The sequence below is a fragment of the Papilio polytes genome, unplaced genomic scaffold (genome assembly GCF_000836215.1).
Source record: "Papilio polytes unplaced genomic scaffold, Ppol_1.0 DF822067.1, whole genome shotgun sequence".
In the NCBI taxonomy this organism is placed as follows: Eukaryota; Metazoa; Arthropoda; class Insecta; order Lepidoptera; family Papilionidae; genus Papilio; species Papilio polytes.
The window spans coordinates 4,347,672-4,369,113 of NW_013527137.1; the positions used below are offsets into that span (position 1 = coordinate 4,347,672).

The following is a 21,442-nucleotide window of genomic DNA, read 5'->3' on the forward strand; positions in this document are numbered from 1 at the left end:
TGTGTTACGGCATAACTCCGCCGCTAGTGGACCGATTTTGTTAATTCTTTTTTATCCGAAAGGTAATGCTTGCAGGTGGGTCTCCTTTTTCGTTTGATTTTTGGAGTCTAAGACTACGACGTAGTTTAATAGTTTTTAGTAGAACTATTCACGATACACTGCGCTTTTTCCGTCTTGGAGCGTCATTATATTTAATATATTTAATAACTACCATTACTATTAATAACTCTGGAGAGCAACAAATACCAAAACTTAAATCATGAATTAAGGAAAGATGTTACATGAAATGTTTGAAGTACTAAGACCCAAATGAGAATTAATTCGCTTGAAATACACTTGATGTAAACAGTTGGTCATCTTAAGGCTGTCGTAATAAAATTATTTAAACAAATATAACATTTTCAGATTCGTACTCGGGTGTAACATTAAAATAACTACTATTCATTACGTTACTACGAAAGGAGATAAGTAGTTACAGAATAGAAGAAGGAAAATATATAATAATAATGTTATGTATATAGTTTGAGCATTGGACATTGCATGTCAGATAAAATTTATAACTTCTAAATAACTCCAGACCTAGCTGCCTTCAATCAACAAAGTTGACCACCAAGACACTCAGTTATGAAGTTATGTTAAGCGCCAATAGCCTAATGGTTTGGGGTACGGACGAGATCTTGCGGTCGAGGGTTCGAATCCCGCGATTCGACTATTGTCGTGAACCATATCTTTGCGCAAGCATAGAGCTTAGTTAGAATGTTTAAAGGAAACATCAGTAAATTAACAAAAATCTACTAATATTTAAAATAATGTAGTCCAAAAGGCTTTAAAGCGAAATTTATTTAATATCAGCATCTAGTTTTATCATAGTAAAGTAAACATTAAGAAAAGACTCAAACTGCAGGTCGGAAGTTTTCAGGTCATCCAACCACAAAGATATCTTGTTTCATGATATTAAAAAAGTTGTAGCTAAAAATTACTTAAGCGGCTGTCGATATTAAGATAGATTACTAGATAAAAATGTTCTTCTTGATAACGCCTCTCTAGGCGTTACTTTAAAACGACAATAGATTAAACAAGAAGTATCTTTAGTGTCCTTATGAAGTTTTGCACAGACTATTCTCACCTTTTTATTTTAGTTTGTTACTACGTGTATTAAAAACGGCTTAACAAATCAAATTTGGCACTCTGGATTAAATAATCTACTTACCTTAAAAGTTTTTTTTTTTTACATTAAGTGCGGACTAACTCGCAAAAAAAATACTAGTGTTTAATGAATTCTGTTATCCAATGTTTTTTTTTTAATCAATGCAGTAATTTTAAGGTTATGTAGTTACTACAAACATGCGATTTTTTCAAAATTAAAATCTAATCATAAAATGTCATGAATTTAATTCTGTTAATTAATTTAATTTTAAATTACTTTTATGAAAATCATATTTAAGACTTCATGTGAAGATAAGAGAATTAAATTTTAAAGTTAGTGTCTGTGTAGTTCGGAACGGAGGCGACAACGCCTTTAATTTATGTCGCAATTCATTAAAACTGATGTCAGCCCATCTCTCAGATATGTATGAGATAGAAATATAATGTGGTTTAATATCTTTAAGATTTAGGTCAACCTTTGCATGGAATTCGTACACGCATTTTATAATTGACGTGCACTCTATATTTTTTCAATTTAATAAATACTGAACATATTATCGTTTGGTTTCGCAAGATCAAAAAAGGATTTTTCCAAAAATATGAATTTCAAATACTGCAATCACCATTAGGCTTTCGCTAATATTAATAACTGTAATATTAACTAGCCGTTGCTTGCAACTTCGTCCGTGTTAAATTAAAAATGAAAAATACAGCTTATGTTACTCACAAATAAATTACCTTTCTAACGGTGAAAAAATTATTAAAAATACAAATCTTTCCTCTTTATAATGTTACTACACATTACTATAGATAAATTTGTATCAAATTAAGCCTTTTTCTCCAACATAAGTGCTACATACGAACGAGTATAAACAAATAATTTTTACTAAACGCTAATATTAGTGTAGATAATATCACGCTTGGAAAACTTCGGATGTTGAGTTTGAACAACTCACAACTTTTATAGTTTTCTCTGCCGTAATAAAACCTCTGCTGCTGGAACACTCGCGAACGTCGGCAACTCATAACATAACTCCGAAATGTGTGAATTTGCTTGGAAAAATATCAAATATCACTAAATCTATTAAGAAGAAATCTAATAATATTTAATAATAAGCTTTTTTTAATGTATACGTTGAGGCAAGGAAAGTAATCTGAGTTTTTTTTTTAATATATGGTGGGAAACGAGCAAGCGGCCACCTGAATCTACCGAAATGGAAAGCGACCGCTGTCCATAAACATCCACAATTACAATACGTTGGCTACTCTTAATTGACGGAGGAGAGACGCACATTAAGAGGACATTTCCTCTTCCTTTGCGTTTCCTCTACCGCCAAATCCACTTTTCTTTCCCATCCTTTCCTCTTAAGAAAAGGGGGAAAGGGAATTATAAAAAAGAAAGATGGGTAATGTAAATTACATAGTAATGGACAAAACTTTGATAGTAGTAAAAGTAATTTATAAAACATATTAATCTTCAAATCGATTAGAAAAGTTTTTTCAATGTAATAAATAAAAAAGAAATTCAAACTTACGCCAATCAGTCAAGAACGATAAAACTTAAAGAGTAGTGTCCCAGCACCGGATCCTCTCAAATCAGACGAGAGGAATGGAAAAGTTTATATTGCTAAAAACAATGTTCTTACATCAGAGCTACTTCACGTAATTACGAGCCCATCCCGACTGGAAGACGTCCTGCGAGTCAAACTTCTATTGTTTCAGTCTGCTTGTTTATGTAAGACAAACTCGAATCTGTAGCGAAGAGAATTATTTTTCGAATAACTCAACATTTGTTACGAATATAAATATCAAAACTTCAAATAAGAAAAAACTGGTATAATTAGATTGATTCATTGTCTATCAAAATTTTAATTTTAAATCTTAAAAATGCTATATTTCTCTAAAGTGAGGTGGATAATAAAGTAATTGAACTACAATACAAAAGTAATTTATAATTCTCTATAAGTCACATGAAACCTTTGAAATTACAGTCATACGAGTTCAAAATTTATTTGTAATTTACAAAATTGATATGTAGAAATAATGTTGATATCGTTTAACATTTAGTCAAGAGATCAATGAACTTTCGTAAAAAATATTTTGTCAGACGTGTCTGTAAAAAATTATAGGGCTATTACAAACACATTTTTTACAAACTCTATGAATGTAGATACACTACCTAAAGTGAATGTAATTGGTCAAATAGTCGGTCGTTCGGGTTCTAGATTGAGTAGTCAGCCTAGAAATCGCTCATGTAGTCGATTAGTCGGTAAAGTTTTAAACTAATTAGTCGATAAGTTGTCTGATGACTCGGTCATGTAATCAGTTCAGTCGATATTTTACGTAAGTATCCATGTTATAAACAGCATATTGAATAGTACTCAATTTGCTTGCTAACTATTAAAGTTAATACGAAAAATCCGATAATAGAACTTCATTTGAAAATCTCCTCTCTATTCTCTTTTAAATTTTTAAGTATATCAGTAATCCTATCAGAAATTACGAACTAAGCTATACGCCATACACAAAACGACCGCAAGCTTAGCCTAAAACAACAGATCTAGCTCAGAGCTCTCATTTGTTTTTGTGTTAAATTCAAATTTAAACTTCTCTTTTTTTAGAATACAGCCAAATTAAACTACTTTTTCGCTATACAAATAAATGTGTAGAACAAAAGACGGTAAAAGTCATGAGTACTGATTAGCACAGAAAATATCGGTCAAGATTCAGTTCAATGAGGGACTATGCTTGAGTTAGCTGGTCCATTTGAACTCCCGTGCTTGTATTTTAAAGATATGGTGATCGATGTTGAACTTACAAAGAAAAAGAATACACAATTGTAAAGGTCGCTGACACAACAGTCAACGATGTATTAAATCAAATCCAATGAGTTTTATTTGATGTTCAGTGTTGTGTGCAGAATTAAATTCTGAGAGAAATTAAAGTTCAACAATAAATGTTTCTTTTATTGCAATAATGTAAACAAAATACTTATTTCTTACCTTACGTAAAAGAAGAAATAAAAAACGCAGTATTCAGTGGGCGTATTATAAGTACGAAACTTAAATGTGTGTGTTTAATATAAATCTAGTGGTCTATTGTTAACAAAAAATAATATATATTTAATGCAATTTAAAAGAAATATAGGTGTTGAAAAATTTTACCATATAAAAGAGAGAACTTGTCTTAAAATTGTTATAATAAAAAATACACAACAATGTCTTCGTGTAGCGTATTCGATCGAGTTCATTCGCATCCAATACGCGAGAGGAACACAATAAAAGATGGTCGCCGAGTAAACCGACAACGACAAACGCACATAAACGTAACAACGACGACCCAATACAAGACATCCAGCGCTTTCCATCTCATCTTCATATTTGCGATAGAATTTTTGCGGGAATACTTTCGTATTCAAGTAGAGTACCTCTCCCCTATTGTCGGGGTGAACGCACCCTGTAGCCTGCCACGACCCGACGGGGAAAAGGGTGTTTTCAAACAAAACAACTAAAAAAGGGTTACATGTACTTAAATTGTATTGAAGATAATTTGTTTCGGCCTACTGACATACTTAAATGAGTTCGCAATTTTAATTAGAATAATATATCATTTTTAATAAAAATTATAATGTATTCATTCCTTTTTCGCTAATATCAACAACATGTAAAAACCGAATGACAATTCACTACGAATCTTTTAAGATTGACGCGTTCAAAAGTCGACAAGTCGACTTTACTTTGTGACATAAATGGGAATGATTATGTCTGTATGATACCACATATAAAATTTACTTGTATATTAAAAACCAAACTCAAATATTCTAAAGTTCAGATACTACAAGAAAAATATTATGTAATGCACTATATTTTACATAAATAAAGTTGATTCCTCAGAGAAAACAACACAAAACTTGCTGACAATCTCCTTGTTTTGCTTCTCAACAAATAAAGAATTCATTCTTTTAAAAATGTAACACTTTTCTCTCTTCCTCAATGTAAACTGGCGACTTCGTTTTACACATTTTTCTCAAACAATACATTTCAAGTGCCCATTTAAGTGAAACTCACTTATCTCCTCAGTATATTATTTTACTTTGCCAGTGTTCTTTCGACGAAGTTCTATTTTACATTTTCTTTTACAGTTCATAAAATATTATCATTGTTACATACATAAGAGCATGTAAAAAGATCAGAAAAACCATGTCATCTGCTGATATTGTACGATGAATATAGGTTTTAATACATAGCAGAGACTGAAGAGAAATGAGTGGAAAAGAACAATTTCAAACAGTGGACATAACAATCATATTTAAGGTCCCTACAATAATGTTATTAGCTTAACGACTAAAACGTTTTTATCTATTGAATTGTTATATCATAAATGTCGGTCATAATGACTATTGATTGATCTATATTGAAAAGACAAAGAAAATAAAGAACAAAATGTAATTATTAAACCTTGATAAAGAAATCTTGCTTTCTTTATATGTATAAATTATACTTTATTCAGATTGAAAATTATTTATATGGAGTAAAGAAAATACGTAACGTCTAGACATATTGAAAACAAAGAATAAAACACAAGTAAAACTTTCCTTTTCTCTTAGATTAGGAACGTCTGTTTGATAGGATTTGTTAAGTATTATGAGCGTATAATATTGTAAATTTGGACTGAATTATAGTCTTACCTGTAAATAAAAAATTGGGACAAAGTAATCGAAAACTTAATACACTTTCGAACGTAGATCGAACAAAGCGCGTTTAACATAAATCGCAAACACGACCTACTTTCGATGTTCGCTAAAACAATGCCACTCACTATTTATTTTATCATTTCAAAACATGTTGGTGGTTATCTCGAAAGCGTACGTTATACGGCTGTTAGTTAGGAAGTGTACAAAAACGCCCCTCGTTCCATTTACCCGACCCTCCCCGTGCCTAGTTCTCCCTGCGCTCCCCACTATTATGTTTGTGCATTGTTCATTGAATTTGTACAAGGTTTTTTGCGCGATCTAAAACGGCAAGAAGCTCTCTTTGAACCGGTCAAACGATACGTTAACACACAATGAGCTATCATGTAAATACACCGAACTAACACATCATTTAGTAAAGATTTCAAATATACACTCTTTAAGAATGACTTTTGGTATTCCATAATCGTATATTTAAGTATAGAGTATGGTATATTATTTAATTCACTTACAATTCCATTCCAATTATTACATGGGTTTTTAAAATCACGGTTATTTTCTTATTTACATTATAATAACGAAACTCATTACGCCGTCATGACCATTAGCTAAAAGCTCGAAATACTTTGTCTATTGTAAACAAAAGAGAAATTCATTAAGACGAACATCGTAAATTTAGTCAGCGGGGGATAAAAAAATATGATGAAAAGCGCGGTTACCCAGTCACGTTCGGAAACTCGCAGCGAAATGAAAATAATTACACGTCAAATGAGTTGAATGACGCCTATTAAAAATGTTCATTGCACGAGGGGTTACGTCACGATTAATGTGCCTCATCATGGCGCCCGGGTTGCCACGCACTTGCTTTTTTGCGAATGTGCAGAACACGTTTTTGTAGACAATCGCAAATTAGTGGCATTCTTCAAGCCGATTCCGACGTGTTTGCTACTGACAGTATCAGATTAGTTTATTACATTAGCAGTAACTGTTTCTTTTCATCACGTCTATCATAGCTATTTATGTAGATCCTATAATTTTTACTTTAAATCCATTACATACCTTCGGAGAATTTTACTAGCTACTCGCTATTAAAAAGTAGCCTATAAATACCCGTCTATGTTAGCTACCCTTCAGTGAAAGTCCTATCGAAATTGGTCCAGCCGTTTCAGAGATTACCCGGAAGAAACGCGGCTTGCGGACAGACACAAAAAAATTTAAATGTGATTTTCGTTATCAGCAGAGGAAATACATCATCTTTCCGAAATCTGGATTTTTTCTTTTGATATTACAAACAGACAGTCTAATTTTATTCTATGTATAGAATAACACCAATCTTCGTAAAGAACTAACAAAGTATAATAAAGTTTATGTGTCATTAAATGTAATATATTATTAAGATTTTACAGCATCCTCAATAGATTCCAGCGTTACATATAAAACTACAATGTTAGTTAAGTGGCCACATCAAAGTTGATCGTTACTATGTTGTAGACGGACATTGTAGTAGTTTCTAGTATTAACTTAATAGCCTGCACTTCTATAAAAGAAGAAACATTTCATTTTAACAGCCTTATAATATTTGTTACGAGTCTGTTTTTTTTTTGCGAAAATTTTACACCACTGAGTATCTACTTATGTACTCGTACTCGCGCTTCAACAATTTAAAACGATTATGATTGTCAACGATTATGATTGGTGGCTACAGGTACATGGATACCTTTTTTATATTTTTTTTTACGAATTCGAACACTTTGATCTATACTATTATAATAAAGCGTAAACGCACACTTCTTTGTTGCCTAAGATGTCAGAAATTACAGCATGTTTTAGAATAATTATCTTTTAATAAAAAGCCCTACACTTGCGTCACCCTTTAGACTAATATTTGAACGCCATTAAACTTAGGGGGTAAATGTTTTGCATAAAAACCCTTATGTGGGAAAGACACCATAAGTCGCAGCCAACATCAAGAAAGCGAGGTTGTCATCATGTCATGTCATTTTGACATTCGTAATTTGACAAATGTGAACAATAAAATAAAATTTTCATAATTCAATGCGGATGAAGTCGCACCTAGTTGACTAATAAAGTTATTTGGATCAAAAATGAATCTTGGTTATCAGCTAGATAAAACAATCATGTTCATTTTATTAACTTAGTACATATTTAAAAGAAAATATTTTATAAACTATGTTCGTGTAGCTTTACTGCTAGTAAAGTAAAGTAGTTCGTTACCAGATTACACTGTACAACTGTTTTTAATTGCAATTATTTTTCTAACTATGCGCGATAATAATTTACTTTAACAACCGTTGTGGTTAACTTTCTGCGAACTATTTCTTTTCTCAGAAACAATCTCTCATTTTAAACAAGGAGAATAAATGGTATTGTTTCGTTTTTTCTTAAGCTTTGCATGCACGCCAACATATGAAACATTCCTGTAAACATTTTATTACAAATAGGGTACACAAAATCATAATTATATTCATTGTTCTAATTCCATTTAAATACTCAATAATTTCTCGTTAATATAAAAAACGTTAAAAGAAGAAGAAAGAACATCCATGTAATTGTGATCGTATTTTTTTAATTCGTGGCTTCATATTTAAATATTGTAACATGACTAATGTAAACTTAAAACTTTACTGTTGGTCCTCTTTTGCATTGTCGAGAATTCAGATTTTTAATAATTTTCAATGACAAAAATAAAATACCACTTATTTAATTTCCCCAAATAATATAAATAAAGTACAAGTGTTTTGTTCTTATCCTTACAAATAGCGTTCGATATCATGATCAAACTCAACGCAATAAAATTAGGGTTTTATCCCGAACGGGACGCAACGAGAGCGTCAATAGTGAAGGGGAAATCTCGAATCCGACCTACTTTCCTTCGCGCCCGCAGCCCTACTAAAGTGGGGGAGCCGCGTTGCAGCTTTACTAATGCCGCCTTAATACAGCCGGTAGACAGCTGTAAGGGAATTCGCACTTCAATGTAAGGAATACAGTGAAAGGAAATCGAACAGCGAGATCGTCGTTGGGAGGCAGCGATCGATCGGAGTACGTTGATACCTCCTCAGAGAGGAATCACAATTAGTGGCATAACGCTTTTACCGGCCTCGGGTGATTGATGCCTGAGGCGCGCCGCACCGCCCTAACAACGACAATTTATTAAAAGTATTACGTACGTTTCGATGTTTTGTTACAAAGTATTCGTTGCTTTTTTCTTTTATGTATTATCCCATACGTATTTTGAGGCATAAATTCGATAGTAGTATCACATATATTCTATTTTACAATAACAAATTCATGCCTTATGTTTAACTGGCAGGAAAAAATGGGAGAAAAAAGATTTTATATTTCCTCGTAATTTCAAAACAATTTGTATCTTGTTAGATTGAAAATTGTAATTTCATCATCCTTGTAACTGTAACAAGATTAAAGTAAAATAACTTTTTGCACAGAGACAACGGATAGCCGGAGGTGGTTCCGTCACGAAGCGAAAATTCAAGATTGAACAACTCCCGGGAAAAAGGCGTTCGGTTTAACTTAACTCTTTATTTTGTACGTGATCTAACTTGGAGGACGAATCTAAATAATAAAAGAGTAAAGTTTTATAAAACGGCTCTTGATAAAAAATGGAATAGAAAGAGATATAAATTGCTTGCAATAAATTACACTTAAATGTCTTCTTGTCCTTTTCCCCTTCCCATCCTTTTTCTAATAAGGAAAAGATGGGTGAGAATAGTGGGTTAAGTAAACGAAATAGTCCTTATTATATTCGTCCCTCCTCTGTCTATTAAAGGTACCTGCAATCATTAAATTAATTGCATTTGTCTTAGGACACGGTGAGTTATTTCGTTTTTTTTTTTATTGAGAAGTTGTTTGCTTGCTCTATTACTGTCTTCTCCCACTCAATGTGTTATTTAATTCATTAGATAAATTAAATACTTATTTCCCGCTGGTACAATTTCTATTTATATTTTTCACTCCATCTCTAGGATGAAAATCAATACGTGAAATCACAAGCGCGGAAAATTAAAAGGTAATATTCGTAGATGAAATAGAGCATGAATCGGAATAAAATGCGGCAGCCGTCATGATTTAACGATATATATTTTTAGGTTAGTTAAAATAGGTTAGGTATATTTATTCAAACTAGTAGAAGTGCACATTGATTATGCAATGTTGCATGAATGTTAAAATGCTAGCATAAATAATAAACAACTGATTGTCGCAGGTAATAATTTTAGATAACGAGTACTGTTACAAATGGGATAAGGTACAAACTTGATTTTAAAAAAAAAAATCTATCGGTACATTCAGGCCCAACATGTAGGGAGCATCTACCCATTGTTCTTTTTATCTTTTGGATTGTCGTTAGAAACTGAATGAGAAGATATATACGTAGTACGTGGAAGATATCTCACGTAAGAAACATCGACCAAAAGGAAACAATGATCATGCTAAAAGCATTACATTGTTAAAACTCAGTCTGCACATTGAATAGGCAGCTAATAAATTGAATCGTTATGCTAAAAGTGAGCGAAAAAAAAATGTACATTCATATTCATACGTCCATACGGTTTCGGCAACAAAGATGGGGAAAGTTCACACTCGGCCTGAAATGAACGAAAAATTCTCTATAGAAAATTTTATACAGAAAGTTGTCCCGAGTTGGCTCGTTTTGTGTCACTTTTTTTCTCATCAAAACACACTGACGTCACTAAAATGTTCCTTTATTTTTAACACTAAATGAAAATTTTGTTTTTCACTTTATGTACAATGTTTTAAAGTAATAAGATAAGAAATTGCGAAATGCCTTAGTTATTAAATTCTATCATTGTTATTATAAATGAGTCTTCGAAAACAGTTGCCACAAACGACTGCACAATCATAACAGCGCTTGTCTTAGCTTCATCAAAACTGAATTCTACTGTCTTTAGAGGCTCCGTAACCGATGTCGAAACTTCGTCGCCACAATTAATTATGATTTACAAAATACAAATCTACAAACTCTGTCCATATTCTATACTATAAATGCCAACCAATTGTATAATCGACTTCTAATGAGTTACTAACTTTGTAACACTATAAATATGAAAATGCTAAGTTTGTGCCCTTTAGTTAATTCGATTATACATACATACAGCTATACTTATTTAAGTATGAGTTGATTTAGGCAAGTTTAATTTAAATGTCTTTGTTATTGAAGTACGCAATGTCACCTTTTTAAAGGTAAGAAAAACTACATAAATAAATAATAAAGGTCAAAGCGCTGCCCGCACTTTATTACTGAGAATGAGGTTTTCCTTAGAATTCTAAATGTTACTTTAATACATTGTGACGTCATTAATAACAAGCTCTATAAATAAAAAAATTCAAGCGACCGTTCGAATCAATCGTCACTTTACTTGTAAAAATCGGTTCAGTCATTTATACTGTAGGCCGTCACAAAGGATTTTACATACATACATTACTTCTAAAACGTGCGTAACGTACATACATGCGATAAAGATTACCCTCTTGTAAGGTAGATGAAAATATTGCGTTTTGATCAAATAATCGCTTGAACATTTGGCCAGACTGTCGGAAATACAGGGGGTTAGGGTGCATTGTGCTGCCATGGCTGGGCGACCGCCAAAAGTCGGCTGAAACGCGACCTATAGTGATTCAAGCGGAGATAGTCCCGCCTTCCAGACATTCTCGAGTGATTTTAAATTAATTCGCAAATCCTGGTAACCTTGCTTCCTTGCTACTATTGGATTGTAGTTTTAGTTTCTATCCCGCATGGCATTTTCATAAAAAGCATGAAAATATATAGCCAATACACTGCCGTAAGTGTAGGAATTTTAACAAAGAAGTATGTTTTTACGCTTTATTATAACAATAATTTTAAACAATTAATATAATTGTTACTAGCGATATTAATTTAAACACTGAAATAGCGGTCCCGCCCCTGGAATGCGCAAATGACATTGACAGCTGTCGGATAGGAACGTCACGTTTATGCCGATAATCTAGTGTTGCGCCAATTCTACTAAATAATAACTAATTTTTTTCTTAACAATAAATGTAAATTAATTACAAACGTCAAAGAGCTAAGAAATTGAAATCTCGCTATACTTTTTTTGTACATGGCTTACTAGACTATATAAAACTGGTATTGCACGTGTGATGTCATAAAGAAAATAAAATACGTTCGTCTGTTCTCCGCACAACAATATATTTGCTATGTTATTTCCAAGAAGTTCCGTCTACAATAGTAACGGCGCAAAATAAAGGAAAAATGTATCACGATTTTTTCCGAAAGAATGTTAAAAAAAAGTTTTCTTTTATAACGAAATTAATTTCTTTAGTATTAGAAAATAAAATTTTCATGTCTGATGATATCGAACCAAAATAAGTTGTTGATATGAAATATGGCACAAAATTTGTTAAACATTTTTTATATTCATCGTCTAAAATACTAAACTGTAACAAGACAATCTCACGTAAATTAAAACAGCAAACTCTAAACTGAGAATGTCGTTGCTTGCGGAGGTCCGATAAGTCGGTTCGTGTAAAGAACAGGATTCCAGACAAAATCCCCAGATTAGATAACGGCATCCGACAGTCGGAGGCTAAAGCTAGGAGAAATGACTTTACCTAGGTTATGTATAAAAGAGACTCATATTGGAAGGAGGGTTTAATATTTTTCTTATTATCTGACACTTTGACGACCTCGTAATGTAACCTTGATGTTATCTTTATATGTGTGCGAATATATCTATGAAAACATGATTAATGATTCAGTGGTATAACACAAAAATATCTCTTACCATGGGTTTTCACACAATTAACTTGTTTAACAACATTGTCATCACTCTTTTTACCCTTGAATGTGAGATAACAATGTTTTTATCATGATATTTCTGCAATGAAAACTCGTGGTTAAAAATCATAGCTTTAGCAGAGTATATAAAAAAATTAGTAAGCACATTTTATGTTTATTGTAGACAAATCGACAAGCCTGTGGTTTTTAATGTTTGGTGGTTATGTTGCGAAACATACATATATAAGGCGACATCTATACTTGCAAAAAGCGTACTTCAATTACGAAGTATAGCTGCGAGCGGTGCGCCGGGGCGTGGTGTTTCTTGGCATTCCAATGATATATGCTTCATAAGCTTATTCAGCAACACGAACACTTTATTTATGATGCGACCACTGCCATTGACTTATGACTATATTCAAGACGTAAAATATTACCTCCTATTTCCGTACAATATGAATACCTACACTGAAAGATAAAGATGAAGCTCATAGAATATTAAAGACATTTTTAATTTTCTTTTCTCGAGAAATGCATAAGACGGATTGATCTTAGCAATAGGAATAACGCGAAAACCCTCGACTAACTTAACCTAATTAACTAGGTGTTATAAATAAAGCCCGAAAATCGAACTGGAACAATACATGACCTATAAAAGATGATAAGGACGATCGGCCGTAACTGCATTTTTTATGAAGCCCAGCTCGATACTGTACAGAAATAAATGCAACATAAACGTTTAACTCGACAACAGCCACGCGACACACCATCGACACTTTGACACACAAAGTGAGCTGTTGAACTATTTCACTACGTGTGCCAGTGAATTAAAGCTCTCCCGGTAGTTAGCGTAAGGCGCAGTTTAAGTCCGCACAACTATGACAGCATATTGACGCCGACAACTGGGTCGACTGGCGCACTCGACCCCAAACGGCGTCCCTACAACATTCACCGCGAATTCGGCGCTTAAATGACATATTTTAAAACACCGATATCGTTCTCTCGAAAAGTGTGTAAAGGCACGGACATTATACAAAACAAAATGGCGTCCCACCTAAACGTAAAATGTCGGGTCCGTTGGGTAAAAGCGTATTTCATAGTCCGGAGAATTTCAATTTATTTAGATCGAAACAAAGCGTGCTCAGAACGATAATTGCATTTTGTAACAACAATTTTATACTTAAAAAATTTATACTTGATACAAAATGTCATACATTTCTGATGTAACTTTAAGTGAATTTGATAAAAAATACTACCGTAAATATTCTGTACTAGCTGTTCCCGTGCGGCTTCATCCGCATATAATTATAAAAAAAATATTTTATTGTTTACATTTGTCAAATTATCAATAGCAAATGTCAAATGACATGACATGACAAATCTTAGCAATCTCTCTTTTTTGATGTTGGCAGCAACTTATGGTCTCTTTCCCACATTAGGTTTTATACAAAATATTTACCCCTAAGTTTAATGTCGTGAAAATATATAGCCTAAAGCGTGACTGAAGTGTAGGGATATTTATTAAAAAAATTTTTATTCATAAATATGCTGTAATTGCTGACATCTTAGGCAACAAAGAAGTGTGTGTTTACGCTTTATTATAATATTATAGATATTTCAGGTTTCAAAGACATTCTTTATCGTTGCGTAAAAATCTTTCTCGTAGTTTTACTTAATGCAATCTCTTTAGTTTGTGTGCACAAGTCATTATTATTCACAGTTCTCAGTTTGTCTGCAAAACTTCCGCCGTTCATTTCAATATTCAGAACTACGATGGCAAGAAGTAATGCATAAACTCGGTTTGAATGAGAAATTCTTTTCATTTTCATAGAGTTTAAAAGTACTTAGTCAACTAGGAGATACAAGAGTTAAAATTCTTGATAAATGATTCCGAAAATTTTAATAAAATTAAACCTTACTGAATACAAAAACTATTAAAATAAATTAAATGAATTATTTAAGACTGATATGAAACAAGATAACAAGATGTTTAATTATGATTGTTTTTGTCGATTGTTTTAAAAATAGGATAGGAAATTTGGAGAAATATATCATTCTATACCTCAGTATTTTAATTCCCTAAGTAATTCTAAGAAGATGAACGATTCTAAAACGTAATGAAATATGTAACGAAAAGAAAGGCTCATAAATTTTCTTAGGACCCACAATATATCACTGAAAGAATTAACGTAGACTTTTATGTAATGATATTAGTTATTAATATTCCAACATTGGTTCAGCAAAAATTACCAATCTTGGTAAAAAGACAATAACAATCGTCTTACATGTGTTAACAGTTGATATACAAACTAACCTCAAAACAATTCACCTAAAACTATCAATTTCTTAACTTTGAACATAATAAATCTTAAAACGCGATATAGCTCCGAGCACACCCATAGTAATAAATTCTAGAACTCCGATAATCCTAGTGATTCCAATTCTGATATTAACTTTTCACTTCGTGCATAAAATACAAATGAATATTATGAGTTATTTGAAATGTACAATATACTCACGATAGTTGCTATTTTAAGATATGTGAATGTGTGTGAAAAAAAAAAGATATGTGAAAAAACATTATTAAGATATGTGAATTTAATCCTTATTTTATACAATCAAACATCAATCATCAAAACTCTATAGATTGTCTTCGATAGGCATTGTCAATGAAACTAAATAAGTGACACTCAAAGTGGTCCTTGCGAGCCCACTGTGGTATCAGACCCGCTGCGTGTTTATTGTAATGGAAAATAAAGTTCTGGATTGACCGAAACCAGAATTTCAAAGCAGTCTACAATAAAGAAAATGTAAGAATCTCTGAGCCAAATCATCTAAATTAGGACAATTGTACTCAACTGACTTGGACAATTTTAATGTCGTGATAATTTAATTAGGTGATAATAATAATCGAACGACGTTGGAATAAAAGTCATTATTAACGAGTAGTCGAACATCTGCCAAGTGCTTATGTTTGGGCACCAGCCAAAATCGTTCACATTTCTTACATGAACATATTGTTTAAAAATTATATAATTCTTGAAATGTTAAAGCTTAAACCACTATAATATTCTCTGAGATAAAATCCTCTGTACAAAATACAATGTGTATAAATTGATACGAATATAAGAGCCGACATCTTTCCCAATCAAACCCAACCTATTCATGCTACATTACATTTCACTCACGTAAAGTTATACAAAACACATTAAACTAAAACTCCTATCTCATCGTATCAATCAGAGCGTACGTTAACCGGCTCGGAGATAAAATGTTATTGATGACACTTTTCAAATTAAATTATGAATACATCAAGCGACTGTCAACCGTCTGAGTTTCGGTTTGTCCACATCATTTGTTATCTGAAATGAACGCAGCGCCACCCCTGCTCCCTAACCCTTTCTCCGTTTGATGTACCCTGACGTCCCGATCCCGACAGAGCTCTGATTAAAAATTTTTCCCTGATTTTCCGCTTACATTTCATTTACGTGATTTGCGGAACGTGACGACCTTTTAATACATTTATATAAGCTTAAACTAGACCACTATAGGATATTAATATTATTTTTTAAGACTTGGTTGTTTATATAATACTTTACTGTTAACTTGTATTTGTGTTGACGTCGAAAGATATGGATAATTTTAAAGTTTTCTTAGTAAATTACTTCATGGTAAAATTGTTGCAGCAAAAATGTTAAATACATATAAAAGTTTGATGACACAAAGTTGATAGCAACATTTCTTATTAATTCTAAGTGCATTTTTAAAACTTTGGTCTTAAAACTGTCTCAAGTTTCTTTAGAAAAATAACTTTTATATAATGTAACATAAAAAGTACATCAGACGATCATAAATATTCATCATTTTAGTCGATCTCTTCAAAGGATTGGGAAAGGGTAGAAAGCCCGTTTAATAGGCAGAAAGGATTGTCGTTCCAAGCTTCAATCTTATTTCTCTTGTTTCAATGTCGGTAAAAACAAAATCGAATCTGTGAGATTTAATTTCGATTCTCAACTGCGTAATTTAGTTCGTTTTATCTTACTAATATTATAAATTTACTTATATGATACGAGTAAATGCGAATCTTTAGATTGATGTTTGTTAGAGTTTGTAGCCTATACTGATGAACGGATTTTTATGAAATTTGGTGTAAATGTAGAGGATAATCTAGAAGACCACATAGATTACTTACTTTTGTTTTTTTTGTTAATACTGCAATAGAGATATAAATTTCTCGTGTTTATCGAAAGGTGAAACAATATTGATAATACAAACAAATTAAAAAGCTTTTACATGGGTTCCCAATATAAAAAAAACCTGATATGGAAGCAAAGCATTCAGCAAAAAAAGCAAGCAGATTTCGCACTTCAAGTCTAGATGCGAAATATTTAGTTGGAATGTAACGCATACTTGCCCTTAAAATTGGGTTCGCTTCGGTCCCGTTTGCTTCCGCGTTATTGTGCTAGAGATTATAAATTGTCTAACTAATAAATGTTCATAAACGAACACGTAAACTATTTCCAAATTAATGCAGAAATTACTTTTATTATAAAATGGGACAAAGTCCGATCTAGATCCCGATCCGTTGTTAAATGTGACCTACTAAACTTAGATGCTAAGGGAACGAGGGATTTATTATTGTTTTCACATCTCTATTCATTTTATTTTCATTAAATGATCCCATTTCTATATATTTTTAACTGTTTTAATACCATTTTAATTAAGGCGAATTAAATAAAAATCGGTAACGAATCTTTTAACTTATGTTAAAATTCTTTAAAAACCACCCAAAATGTAGATAATATAAAACAGTTTGAATAAAAGTTTTTTTAACATATCCATCCAATTCGTTATTAGAGACACTTCGTAAGCAAATAATGTACTAATACGAGTAATACAAACATGCAATTTACAGAAAAAATAAAAATAAATACACCACTTCATAGTTCAAAATATTCTCAGAAGTAAATGTTGAACTTCAATTCCCCTTCGGAAAAGAAAGAAAATAAAACTGGAGCATTTTAGAAGTCATAACAATGCATTCAAATTAAGGGAAATTCTTTCGCAAAGTAAAGTACAACAACTCGAAAACTTCCGTTTCTGTGAGTTTTGGCTTTTTTCCAATTTTGAGATACCATTTAAATAATAAATACGCACATGGGAAACATCAAAACAAATGCGCAAGAAAAAAGTTAGAAACATTTCGAACAATGCTTTGAAACAACTTGCTAATTGAAACCAACGTCTTTGAAGATTTTGCAATTATGTACAAAAATAGAAAGGTAATTTACAAAATATTAGGCCTAATGACAAGACAAATTAAATTTTTCGTCCCTTCTTTTAAAATTAAAAACCCTAAGAAAAAATTACACAACAATGATCCATTTGAAGTATTTATTTATTCTTAAGAATAAAAAAGTAACTTTAAACATTCCGTTATTCACTTAAAGAATTCTTAAAATGACATCACAAAATATTGCTATTAATATCAAAAAGTCAAATTCATGTTTGACTTCTCAAAATATCATAAAATTAAAACCTATCGACTATATCTAGTTTTGAAAACTCGTTACTTTATGTTGATAAGAGTATCATATTTAGAACTGCAACTGCGACATACACGCTATTCAAAACGTTGAGGTGAAAAGTGCCTTTCAGTTCGAGCATAACCGAAAACACTTTAACTCGCGTAGTTAACCACTTTTGATATTCGGAAAACGTTGTATTCATTGGAATGGAAGAGGACATTGTCGACAGCAAAAAGTAAAAAGAACAGCATGCTAATAAAAATATTTAGAAATTAAGCTAAACACGATGACGTTAAATATTCTCTTAAAAATATGCAAAACAAGGAATTGTCAATTAACAATTTATTTACAAAAGCTAATAATTTATTTATTAAAAATCTATTTTTATTTTGATATTTTCGATTTGATTATTAAAATTAGTCTAAATATACTTATTACCAAGAAATTAAGAATAGTTTTATGAGAATCCTATTAGAATTTCTGTCACATGCATATGTCAAGGAAAGTTTCTTAGATCCGAATTATGCTCTCTTATGCTTTACCGTTTGAAAAATACGTCAATTTCACAAACTTAACCGGTTTGTTAGACTCCAACTTGAAGTCGAAACCTCGATTTCATCTCAACGAAAGCTTTTCAAATCTACGAGCCAGCAGTTTTAAGAAACATTTTCCTGACGTGCGACATTTTCTAGTTGACATGCACCAACGGGTGGTTATTTCCACGTTAATAATTTTTCTTGAATACTCCAAGGTAGAAATTTAACGTATGAATTTTTATACATTAAATTTTACCGTATTTTAGTTCGTAGTCAGCATTAAATCTTCGCATAACCCCAAGGGTCTAGAGAAATGATACAAATACAAATATAGACATACACTGTAGAAATAAAACTGAAATTTAATGTACATTCAATAGAAACGAGATTTATCTTTATTTTTTTACACATTCACTTATTGTCTATAGAACATTTTTGGAAAGGTTTAGGGTTTAAATAGATGCTTATATTAATACGACTATTTTAAATAAGTTTACGTTTAAATAGGATTGTTTTAATTTCTTATTCTTTATATTAGATATATCTAATTTTAGGTTTATTCATGTTTTTATATTCAAGTTCTTATTGATGTTGTAATATATATTTGTTAATCTATACTATTATAATAAAGCGTAAACACACACTTCTTTGTTGCCTAAGATGCCAGCAATTACAGCATATTTTTCTTTTTTTTAATAAAAAGCCCTACACTTACGTCACGCTTTAGGCTATATGTTTTCACGCCATTAAACTTAGGGGGTAAATATTGTGGATAAAAACCCTAATGTGGAAAAGAGACCATAAGTTGCTGCCAACATCAAGGAAGCATGATTGTCAAGGTTTGTCATATCATGTCATTTTGACATTTGCTATTGATAATTAGACAAATGTAAACAACAAAATGAAATTTTCATAAATTCATGCGGATGAAGCCACAAGGGAACAGCTAGTCCTTTATAAAATATCCATCGGTTATCTACTTTTTTTTAATTAACACAAATTGATGCTCTTATTCTCGAGTAGAAAGATTTGTATAACTTATAAAGCAATGAAGAAGTTGTGCATGTGAAGTTATGAAGCGAAGTCATTCGTTAAAGTACATTGTCGTTGAACTGTTCTTAAAGCAAGTTTAAAACTCTGTTTGAGTAGCTAACAAGGACACGAGGCACTAGAATGCTACGATGTAACTTCTCATGCATGTTTTAAAGGGACTGGTAAATTGGTAGGTAATAGTAGTACCATTTTATGGTCTTTCTATCGCACTCAGAGTCTTTAATGGATAATTTAGCAGTCTTTTAGTGTACGATTTTTAAAAAAATCTACGGTAGTACTACGTAAATAACTATAAAACTATCCAAATGATGGAAGATCTTCACTTAATACCGATGAGGGATGAAATGAGGGACTCTTTATTGAATTACTAAGTGAAACAATTAGTGTAGAAACTAAATAGATGATTTATGTTATAACGCTAACGTTATTTCAACTTCAGTATGCTATTGTATGACATTTTTTGTTACTGTAATAATGCTCGCTTTATAATTAAAAAACATAAACGCAGTTGCCATAATTCTAGCGCATGACATGAAATGCGAGTAAGAATATTATTTACACAACCTAATTTACATTTTCTACGAGTGCACTATGTGAGGTTATTCTTGTTTTCTTTAAAATGCTTTATAAAAATGGTATGAAACGTTTACAATATAGTACAATATCAAATTAAAAACACATTTTTTTATCAACTATGAAAAAAAACGAAATTTAAATCAATGTTGCATGATGACAACGATGTAATAGTTTTAAATAATACGTGTGTTATATAACATTGTGATACTGCTTTTTCTTCAACAGGGAATCGAATCTAGAATCAACAAATATATAACTTAAAAAATAAAACCTTAGTAGTCTAGTATTATATTTAATACTAGCTATTCCTATGCGATTTCATCGACATTAAATTATTTTATTGTTTATTTTTTAAATGATCAATTGCAAATGTCAAAATGACATGACATGACAAACCTTGACAATCTTGTTTTCTTGATGTTGGCAGCAACTTATGGTCTCTTTTCCGCATTAGGGTTTTTATCCAAAATATTTACCCCCTAAGTTTAACGACGTAAAGAAGTTATTATTTAAAAAAAAAAGAGTTATTCTAAAATATTCTGTAATTGCTGACATCTTCGGCAACAAAGAAGTGTGTGTTTACGCTTTATTATAATACAGTATAGTATAGATGAGTATAACGGAGCGAAATGATTGTTAATATTTGGACGATTAATGTAACTGGCAAGTAATAATTTTGAGTAGTGGCTGATTGTGCATCGGGCATGATAGATGTCAAGGCGGCGATCGAATGCCTGATGACTGTTGTCATAAAATGGTGAAAAGTGAACTTTGCTATTAGAAAATCAATTAGTTCATCGTTGTTAATATTTGCAATTCGATTAGTGTGTTGTGAAGTTACCAATTAGGATGGTGGTCAACTAAGGATAGTGTTTCTAATGTTACGCGATTGTTATTTCATTACCTCCGAAATACGCACGCCTAAAATTGAGTATAGTTACCGTGTATATTATCTACCTTTAAAATTCAATTCTACAAACCGCTCGTCACTCCGACAAATACATAGTAAATATCTAAAATAAATATTGAATATTCTCTTTAAATTAATATACGCAATAAAAAATATGATCAAAAATAAATTACATGGCAATTCGCTGTG

General features: G+C 31.7%; 1 protein-coding gene across 1 annotated transcript in view; it reads right to left on the reverse strand.

Moving 5' to 3' along the window:
• LOC106106859 (inactive rhomboid protein 2) overlaps window positions 1–21,442 on the reverse strand; it is a 92,789-nt gene that overhangs the window by 70,530 nt on the left and 817 nt on the right. The window lies entirely within an intron of this gene.